Source organism: Cornus florida, unplaced genomic scaffold (genome assembly GCF_030987335.1).
Source record: "Cornus florida cultivar Cherokee Brave unplaced genomic scaffold, ASM3098733v1 CherokeeBrave_3.0.0_Hap2_Chr06, whole genome shotgun sequence".
In the NCBI taxonomy this organism is placed as follows: Eukaryota; Viridiplantae; Streptophyta; class Magnoliopsida; order Cornales; family Cornaceae; genus Cornus; species Cornus florida.
The window spans coordinates 36,191,076-36,202,688 of NW_026775576.1; the positions used below are offsets into that span (position 1 = coordinate 36,191,076).

General features: G+C 37.3%; 1 pseudogene; it reads left to right on the forward strand.

The window, feature by feature from the left end:
- The first annotated feature begins 10,200 nt into the window (after positions 1–10,200).
- LOC132315192 (small nucleolar RNA R71) lies at positions 10,201–10,299 on the forward strand (annotated as a pseudogene).
- Positions 10,300–11,613: the final 1,314 nt, after the last annotated feature.

Sequence of the window (11,613 nt, forward strand, 5' to 3'; positions counted from 1 at the left end):
AATCTCGTCTAACTTTATCTTTTGTTCAACTTCCTGATGGGTCAAATGCATCTATCACACACATTGGAACTGTTCATCTTTCATCCACATCCACTATTAAACTTGAAAATGTTTTCTTTATCCCGTCATTCAAGTTTAACCTTTTATCAGTGAGTCAACGTGCAAAAACTAATAATTGTTTAGTGACTTTTTCTCCTGAAAAATGTTTTTTTCAGGACCCATTAACGAAGAGGACGATTGGACAAGGTAACGTTCATGAGGGGTTACACTATTTTCAAGCAGCTTCAGCAATGGTAGTCATTAAACCCCCTTCTATTGATCTATGGCATTGGTGGCTTGGACACTTATCTTATCGTTCTCTGCAAATTTAATTAAGGATGTTTCTTTTATTTCTTGTTCACATAATAAAGTTTATGAAATTTGTCCACAAGCAAAATAAGGGTGTTTGCCATTTCCTTCTAGTTCTGTCACTACTAGTAGACCTTTTCTTTTAATTCATTGTGACATATGGGGTCCTTTTTCTCAACCATCTTTAAATGGTTCTCGCTATTTTTTAATCTTGATGATTTTAATAGATGCACTTGGATTTATCTTATGAATGCTAAGTCGGAAACAAAAAAAAATTTACAATCTTATTTTGAAATGGTTAAGACTCAATTCCATTCTTGCATCTATTCTCTTTATTCAGGCAGTGGTGCTAAAATATTTTTACATATACAAGAAGTTTGGTCAAACAATGGTACTGAATTTCTTTCCAATGAAATGGAAAAAAAATTTAGACCAAGGCGTCATTCATCAACGAAGTTGTGTTGCCACTCTGCAACAAAATGGTGTGGTAGAGCACAAGCATCGTCACCTTCTTGAGGTTACTTGTGTTCTCCGTTTTCAAGCACACTTACCTTAAAATTTTGGGGTGAGTATGTTCTTCATATGATCCCAAAAAATAATCTTATGGACATGGTTTATTCTCATCAAGCTTACCACTCCAGTGTAACAAGATCACCGACCTGGATGTAGAGACCTATAACTACCTTTCACATTGTCCCTTCCAAGCCTATGTTGATACCATCTGTGATTGGCATGGAGCTCGTCCCTACAACCAACAAGTTGTAATGTGATGGAAGTGTGGCCAAGTTTAAATTTATAAAGTGCCATTACTACCTCTAACTACTAAATATAGCTAAAGTGAGTAGGGATCATCCTAAGGGATAAGAGGCAATATGATAAGGAAACAAAGTTAGATTAGTAGGTCGAGTGATCAAAAGTGGATTGTTTGGTTGATTAAACTATAATGCTAAATGAATTCAATACTAAACAACTAAAGTAAATAGAGAGTAGAGAAACAAGAGATAGGGGTCTTCGGACTTAGAGGTCACCACTAAACATCACCTTTCTAGACACTTAATGTGTAATGAATGAAGGGAAATACATGTTGCAACACTAATGTGTGTGAGTGATTGAATCAATAAGCATGGATGGCAATTTAAGCATACATTGTCTAGACAACCTAATGAATAACGCAATATATCAAACTAAGCCATTAATCATTTATTTAAACTTACAATCAAACACGTCAATAAACTAGAGATTTATATTACTTGTATTCATAAGCATAGAACATCAAACAACAAGCATGGATTATCCTCCTATCTATAGAACTAAGGCAACTACACTACAACTAAGCTAGGAACATGAAAATTAAACTAATTAAACTAAGGGAGAGATACAATCCATCAAGAAATGAGTATGAACCATCAAACAAACCACAAGAGTATTCCATTAAAGCACTATGCCTTGACAATCTCTAAATTCATCATATTAACACACATAGACATGCATCAACATAGCAAAATCTAGAGAATAACACATAAACATCTATTTTAGCATACATATACATATGAATAGAATGAAATGATCAATTGGAAGTATTAATCGACACAAATCATTGTAAGAACAAGATTCATATATAAATCAAGTGTCAAGACAACATTACAACACAAATCCCCTCAAAATACAAATCATTAAGGTGTAAAAGGCATGCTTAGGGCTAACTCTAGCCCTAAGAAGATGTTTAGCCACTCATTGATGTAGTTATCTAACCCTCAAGGGCCATCTCCATGGTAGAAATGTTTTTCTTCTTGATGGAAACCCTAGAAGCATGGAAGAACTCCCAAAAATAGTGTATGTCTCTCTAAGTTGTAGCCTCCTCTTCAAGATATATGATATATGATGTATTAAGATATCAAGATATAATGTAAAAGTGGCTCAAAATCCTTATATAGGAGGCTCAAGTGTCACACCCAATGGTCTGGACTCGTGCACTAAGGCCCTCTCAACGAATGCACCATGAGCTAACTTTTAATGAACTAGACTCTATTTTAATTCAGACTTAAGAAAGTTCGATCGATCAAACTTTGATGAGATCGATCGAACTTTGGTGAGATCGATCGAATGATGGCGAGATCGATCCATCCTTGGTGGTGCCTTTTTGGAATACGACAAATCTCTGAGATATTTTGGGATATTTTGGGATAAAGACAAAAGTGGTAGGTGAGGATAAGATCAAGGAAGTTTGATCGATCCAAAGAAAGTTGGATCAATCGAAGATGGTATATTCTTTTGGATAAGGACAAGAGCTTGGTTCCATCTTGATGAGGTCAGATCGATCAATGTGAGATTGATCAAAAATATTCCTGATCGATTGAAGTTTGCTGATTTCCACCACTTTGCTTCCACTTTGCTCCATTCTTCCATTCAGCTTAAGATTGCTTCTTTAATGCTTTAATTTGGCTGAATTAGCTTATTTTGGGGATAAGTGCCTGAAAATGACAATAACATGAAATTAATCTAAGACGAGAAAGTAAGGTAAATAAAGGTCCTAGAATACCTAAGCTTAAGTGGTTTAAATGCGCACTTTTCAGCGCTCATCACACCCCAAAACTTAAATATTGCTAGTCCCTAGAAATGAACTACAAGGTAAAGGAATGAAATGAATAACTATACAACTATGAACTAGAAAGCAATAAATCGATAACGCCACTTTCGTAGGGAACACGATTGCATTTAGCATATGCAATAGGCCTTCTAAACCCCTAGGTTACCTCTAGTGGAAGAGTGAAGTCTTGTGAGGGTTTATAGAATACCCACAAATATTAAGCTCATTCTTACAAAAGAGGCACCAATATTGCAAACAAGCATTGGGAGAAAACTACCTCAAGTATGCAATTTTTCAACCCTTTCTAAGCAATCTCCCAAAATCTCAACATCAAATAAACAAATATGGTCCTCCACACATCAAGAAAATGATTATGCAAATTAAAACAACACTAGAATCCTTTTGAGTGGACCGGCATCAAGTATGTTTCTATCTAAGCTAACTAAAGAAATAATCACATCCTTATCCTCAAACTAGCACACAAATCTAGTCACAATCATCAAAACAAATAGTGAACCTTTTATTAAAGCTTTATTCATCTAGGTGCGCTTATTCTTTTCACTCTATTTTTTTTTTTATTTTTTTTTATTATTTTTTTTTTCTAATCCTAAGGATCAAAGATGGAAGCATGGTGTAATGTAGTGATCTATTAAGCTTTCTAGCGATCTATGAGGTTGAGCGTTAGGTCAATGACTCCCAAACCAGACGGCTTTAGGGCATTAGGTGTTCAAACACTCTTAAGAACTTACAAGCTCAAATCAACTAGGCTACAAATCAAAACAGCCTCGATCTAATCATTTCCCACTTCTCACCTTTCTGGGAGTGGTCCTCACTTTTTTATTGCTTTTGCAACTTCTTCTTCTTCTTCTTCTTCTTCTTCTTTTCCAATTATTAACCAAGAGTTTGGGCCCTCTACCTTTCGGCGAGAGAAATTCAATGCTTGATGAAGCTAAAATCCCGGCTACTAAATGAAAAAGGGATTTTTATCAACTTTTGTCAAAATGAAAGCTTTCAATGCACTACTAGCCCAATTGGGATATAACCAATTCAATAATCAACAAAGCATGTACCCCACAAATGAATGTTAGTGTGCGCCTATGTTAGTGTAGAATCCTAGAGTGAATCATAAAATATTCACAAAATCAAGATGATGTGGACCACAAGTGCAAGAATGATATTAATCTTTCGATAAATTTACTCCTAAATGGCATCTGCAAGGCATAGAAGGAGTATTGGACTCTCAAGTCAAACAATTTTTAAATTTTAAACAATATAGTTCTCAAAAGATCAAAATCATAGCTAGTCATGGACCAATCATAGAAAATCCCTTAAATACATAAGTCATGCTCAAAATTTTGAATTAAAAGCAAACACTGCAAATAACACCCATACCCCCAAGCTTAAACAGCACAATGTCCTCAATGTGCAAAGGGAACAAAGGAAAGAGTATACTAGTGTGGTTAAGGCAAAGAATGGCCGGGACATAAGGATCCAAAGTGGGTGGGATAACCCCCCAAACTTGGGATTAATTGTAATCCTAAAAAGATGGCACTAGAACAAAATCTCATCAGATAACAAAAGGGATAATAACAATACACAGTGGACATGCAAGTGTAAATGGGATAATAAATGAAATAAGGAGAGATGAATAAGGGTGGTCCTGAAAAATTTGGGCAGCACTCTCTCTCACTGAAGTCACTGGGATACACCTGATAAATGGAGTCAATCACAGATAAATGTATCAATATAAGAGCTGACATCCAAAAATAGCATGCATAGAATAATAAAATAATGTACAGTATGTCACAGTGTCTGGAGACACTATGATCAACAGACTGGCTGCAAAAATATCATAACAGTAATAGTGTAGCAGTCAAGTATCACAGATATATAAATGAGGGTAAAGAGATAGAGAGATAGATCAAGCGGAGAAGGTTGGGCGAGCGGGGCATGATCCCCGGATATCTCTGGATAAATCCTGCAGTGCAGACATGACGTATGAGCAGAGAGATGCCACATCAGTGTTAAAAGAGGCCACATCTAACCGAAGAGAGACAACTGTATCCTCCAAGGTCTGTATATGCTCTCCTAGGCCAGGTGTCTGTGCGGGAACGTCAGGGATGACTAGGTCAGGAGAATGATGCTCATCCTGACTATGCTCCTAAAAATGTAATGGCGACCCTGCCTGAGAGTGATGTGGTGACTCTGGTGCTGGCTCTCGCTCCAAATCTATGTCCATAGGTGCGTCCGTAGCCGTCGATGGGTCTACTGGATCATGTTCTACTGGCACTACTACTGCTGCTTCCATTTCTACAAGCTCCGCCTCCTTAGCTGCCAAAACAGCGTCCTGCTCTAAGCTCTTTATAAGAGCATTATAGCTCTTGTTCCAATCCTTCTTAACAAAGCTGCAGGCCCCTGCCTCGGGACGTTCCTAGGGATGGAAAGGGTAATGCTGGTCCCTGAGAATCTGTGTAATAAGATGTACAAATGGAAGGAACTTGGTCCGCCTGGGCTTGGCCTTACTGATGTAGTTTGTATATAAGTTCATTAAAACACTCCAGTAGAGTGCAGGAATAGAGAACCAATGCCCTGTATAGAAAGCATAAAGGGCGGCTAGAAAATCTGAGCACCGTTGGATCTTATGGCCCGCCATAAAAATGGTTCGGTACAGTATCGAATCAAAGAACCAAATATCCTTGGGCAGATAAGTCCGAGTGGCGAATGTCTCGCCATAACTTTATGGGCCAATCAGAAACTCAGCCATGTCTACATCAGAAGGTCTATGCAGAATAGGATACTGAAGCCCGGGAGGGCAGATATGTGGGCATCGAGAAGAAGTGGCCAAAGTGTCGACTGTAATGCGTATAAGGTGGCCATCAACAGTAGTCCGTAGCTCTGATAGGTTACTCGGGGCCAGCCGGAGGTTTTGGTAGAACATCCGAACAAGCCGCGGGTAAACTAGATTAGCGACTAGAGCAAGAATAGCTGAAATGCCTCACCGCTCTATCTCCTCAAAAGCAACCCTGGTCATGACTGACCGGGAGAAGAAAGCAATGTCAAAAACTAACTCATGCACCACTAAAAGACGTGAGTATCTACTCAGAGGTCTGTCTCTAATCTAGCCTGGCTGTGCCAGTGGTGGAAAAGGAGAAGGGAAATGCTTAGCCTCATCTGAAGAAGATGATGCAGAAGCCGAAGACTGTAGTCTAGTGTCAACTGATGAGGACTAAGCTGGAGCTGGAGCTGGATCTGAAGGTGGGTACTGAACATGAGAAAGTCCTGCCTACTCCTCTAAACGTGGTCTCACTCGGCGCACATACTGCGTGTGGGCAACTGTCTTTACCCTAGCCATGGCCTGCAAAAAGAAAAGAAACACTTGTAACTGGCATCAGTAACAGATAATAAAGAATTGAAGCACAACATATAGAAACATATTTGTCAAGTAAGATAGACAACTCAGATTAATTTTCATGAATCTATGCAAGTGATAACGCAGTCAAATAAATAGTGGCTAAGTGAAACATGCTAAATAGTATAAGTATGGAATGCATCCAATGTGGAAACTATAGGCATTAAGCATGAATAAGATAGCATAGAATACAAAAGATGGTGTGTGAGTGTGCATGCAAATCTGTGATGTTTGATCGATCATAAGAATATGAGATCGATCCACGTTGGATCGATTAGGACTAATTGAGATCGATCTTTCTCTGACCGATCAGAGAAAACTTCGATTGATTGAACTGCTATGAAAAATTTGAAAAGTCACAGATCTATGACGTGGATGACATAAGGGCCTCCCGAGCAACCTCGTGGGCCTTCTCAGACATCAACAATGGTCAATTATCTTGGCACATAACCCCCAAAAACAAGATCGAAATCAAATATATACAAAAATATATTCATATATATACACATATATACACATGCTCAAAGCTTCAAAAATGGAAAGAAATCAAACATGGCATCTCAAATCTAACATGGCAAATATGCAATCATCAAGATTAAAGCTCAAAACAACTCAAAACTTACCTAATCCGAGAGGAGAGAAGTGGAAACGAAGGAGAAATGAGGAGATCAAGATGAGAGGTGAAGTTTTGAAGCTGTGGAAGCTCTCCAGAGGTTAGGAAGAAGGTGGGCAGTGGTGGAAGTGAGTTAGGGTCTTGAATCTATCTTTGAATCGATCCAAATGACCTTAGGCTTCTATTTTTAAAAACTGCCATCGATAAGTTCAATCGATCTGGAAAGATCTCAGATCGATCGAACATAGATCGATCTTGAAGGAATACAGATCGATCTAAGCCTCAAAATGACACAGTATTTTTTGAAATTTTTTGAGTTTTTGAAAATTAAAATTAAAATTAGTTTTGAATTTTTAGAAATAAAAGAAAATAAAATGCAATAAAAGAAAAATATTTTTCAAGTTTGAAAATTTCAAAATAAAATAAAAGCAAAAATTAGAATAAAAATCCTTTTGGAATTTTTGAAAATAAAATAAAATAAAATAAAATTTTAAAAATATTTTATTTATTTATTTTTATTTTATTTTGAAATTTAAAAATCAAAATGCAGTCAAAGTCAAAGTCAACAATGAACAAGGGACACAGATCAATCAGAATGAACTTAGATCGATCGAACAGGTGAAAACCTGCAGACAAGTTCAAACGATCTGACAGAGGGCTATTTTATACAGGGTTCAAAAAAATTTCTAAGTGTTGGAACTGAAGATCGATCTGAGGAAAATTTAGATCGATTTTTGGGACACTAGATCGATCGAGAATAGATTCGTACGATGGGACAAAGAGGTGATTGGATGCAAGTATGATGCAGGTATGAAGTTCGATCGATCGAATCTCTTTTGAGATCGATCAAACAGGCACAAAATGCTAAATCAAAGCTAAAAGTGCAGGCATTCTCAATCAAAATCCCTAACAATGTATATGAAATATATCTAGACAACGCAATAAATGAAAGCTAAAATAGAAATGAGGGAGGAATAGAGTTGTAAACCCTACAAATCCCACTAGTCTTTAACATCTCTAGCACGACATTAGGCTGTTTTAGCCCGAATCGAAAATCTTGTTATACATCCCCTCCTTGACGGGGTGAAAAGCACTTTGAATCCCATCTAACAAATTGTTCCCTAAAGAACTTATTGGATTTGATTCAAAAGACATTGATGGTCCTTTATCAAAACTACTCTTGGGCTTCCATGCCCTTTCAACACTTGGTTTTGAAGCAACATTCTTTAAATTCACATTGGAAGATGGACTTTTTGAAGTTTTATGTTCAAGCAAGGACTTGACTTTTTCACATTCATTACCATGATATTTTTCCACAACACAAACATCTTCATGCTTATCCATTAAATTCGGGGTTGGATTGAATATATTCAACTTCACCTTCATGTGGCCAAATGAGATTTTCATTATCCCCATTCTACAATTGATGTTGGCATTTGAGGTTACTAAGAAAGGGCGGCCAAGGATAATGGAAATTTGGCTCTTTGGATTTGGGACCGGTTCCGTGTCAATGACAACGAAATCAACAGGGAAGAAGAACTTATCAATCTTAATCAAAACATCCTCAATAATACCACGGGGCTTTTTAATGGATCGGTCGGCGAGTTGCAAAACCACCAACGTTGGTTTTAAGTCTCCTAAGTCCAATTTAACATATACCGAATATGGAAGAAGATTAACACTTGCTCCTAAATCTAAAAGAGCCCGATTAATGACATGGTCACCAATGATGCAAGATGTAGTAGGTGAACTGGGTCTTTAAACTTTAGGAGAGTGTTATGTTACAAAATGGAGCACACTTGCTCGGTTAAGATCACTTTCTTTAGTGCTTAGCTCTTGTTCTTCCTCTTTTGGGTACAAAGATCTTTCAAAAATTTGGCATAAGCCGGAATTTATTTAATTGCATCCAAAAGTGGAAGATTAATCTTCACTTGCCTAAACACATCAATGATTTCACTGGTCTTAATCTTTTGCTTTTCAAGAGAAATAGATCCTTTCAAGGCATCCGGAAATGGAGCCTTTAGCTCAAAAACTTTTTCAAAATCCTTCTTTAAATCATTTTCAACACAAGGCTTTTTCACATTATCACAAGAATTTTTCAAATCATCTTTCAAAACTTTTTTAACACAAGAATATTTCACATCATTTGTCAAATCACTTTTCATCACTTTCTCATCAAGATGATCATACATATGCAATGAAGGAGAAATAAAATATGGAATAGGATGGGTGTCAACTTTTGGTTGCACTTGCTCACTCTCTTCATTGGACATACCTACTTGGTTGTTCACAATTCTCCCACTTCTCAAGGTTGTCACCGCATTGACGTGTTCAATTATGGGACCTTCCGATGAGGAATGAGTCTCCACAACAAATTGTTGCTTTTGTGGGGCATTCAAATGCATTTTCCCTTTCTCTCTAGTGTTCAAAGTATTAACTATTTGCCCAACTTGGGTTTCTAGCTTAGTAATGGATTGAGAATGAGAATAGAGCAATTGAGTGTTCGCCTCTAGAGTGTCTAAAGCGGTCAATACTTTTTCTTCAAAAGTGGGACTCCTAGGATTTCCTTGAGAATATGATGATTGATTAGGAAAATGCGAGTTAGAATATTGATTTACATTTGATTAAAATGATCTATAACCTTGGGAACTTTGGCCTTGCATTGGAGGTGGAACATATTTCCCTTGAAAACCACATTGGGGAGGGTTTGAGCCTTCCCCTTGGCTTTTCCAAGAGAAGTTTGGGTGGTTCCTCCAACTAGGATTGTAATGATTGCCATAGGGATTATTCCCTTGGTTGACAAATGTAGCATTAACTTGTTCATGATGCTCATTTTGCACATGTCTATGGGTACAATTGGAAGTAGAGTGTAAAACACTTGAATAAGTCATACAAGATTCATTAGATATATGATGAACATGATTAGGAGAGGCAGACACTTGATTTGCCGAATTGTGGTTAACCAAAAATTGATCAAACATTTGAGTTAAAGATTTCACCTCGGCGGCTATGTCATTTGAATTGTTAACTTGATATAAGCCGACATTCTTCCTTCCACCTAAGTTTCTACCATTTTTAGAAGATAAGGATCTATGCATTAAATTCTCACTCATGCTTTCATAAAGACGCCACACATCATCCTCATGCTTATCAAGATAAGAATCACCCATAGATACATCAACCATACCCTTGTGACTATCCAGCAAACTTTTAAAGAAGTATTGAACTAATTGCCACTTATGCATGTCATGATGTGGACACTTCCTAAGCAAATCATTGAATCTTTCCCATACCTCATGGAACAATTCCCCATCTCCTTGAAAAAATTCTCTAATTGAAGTTCTCATGGCATTGGTCTTAGAAACCAGGTAGTACTTCTTCAAGAACTCTTGTTGCATTTCTGCCCAAAAAGTTATCGAAAAAGGCCTAAGATTGTTGAACCAATATTTTGCCTTGTCTTTAAGGGTAAAATAAAGGAGTTTAAGTCTTAAAACTTCTTCTGGCATGTCCGTATATCTCACGGTGGAACACACTTCAAGAAACTCATCAAAATGCTTGTAAATTTCTTCACTTGAAAGTCCATGATAGTTAGGAAGCATTTGAATAGTTTGCAGTTTAATCTCATAATGATGTGCTCTAAATGGGGGCAATTGAATGCATGTGGGTGCATTGCATTCATTAGGCACATAATGGTCTCTTAAAGCAAGATGAGGATTTACAACCGATGGTGATACATAAACACCTTGATTGCCTTGAAAAATGGGAGGTTGTGGAACATAAATTGGCCGAGGCATTCCCAAAGGAACTTGGCCTTGTTGTTGTAGTGGAATGAATGGTCTAGGTATGCCTATTAGTACTTGATGATTGTCATGATGCACATTAGGGTGGAGGATGCATTGTTGGTTTACGTGACCAATGTCCTCCATATGGTCGTCACGTTACTCCTCCATTGATGAAATGGAGTGATGAGAACTACCTCTTCCCCTAGGATTATGAACACCCGATTCAAGATGCAAATTAGGAAGGACAATAGTAGGATTTTATGACCTACGACCATGCATACACTAGAAAAACAAAGAACAACTAAACAATCAAATAGCAACCACTTCACCTCCATAACAAATCAATCAACAAATCTCCACATACAATGTTCCCATACTCCCGTGCTTGGACAATATGCAAAGAAAAGTAAATTGCCTCCACGCGGGCTCACGGTTTATCTAAAAATTTTAAAAAAACTTGCCACCACGCGGGCTGACGATTTAACTAGAGATTGAGTTAGAAAGATTTCACAACGGGTCCTTAAGCAACTTTAATTCATTTTTCAATTTTTCCGCTTAGCTTTGTAATTTTTAGATTTTAGCCCTTTTTGTGCTTAGCTTAGCTCCTTACTTTTTAATTCTCCTTTGCTTAACTTCCTTGCTCAATTCACCTAGCCATATAAGAACAAACACAATAAGTAATAAAAATAAAGTAAAGACACAATTAAAAGAGTACTAATTCCTATTTGTTTCAAAAACACGGCGTTGCCAATTCAAATCCCTAACAATCGCGCCAAAATATGGCGTGGAGCTCGTCGCTAGCACCAACAAGTTGCAATGTGATAGAAGTGTGACCAAGTTTAAATTTATAGAGTGTCACTACTACCTCTAACTA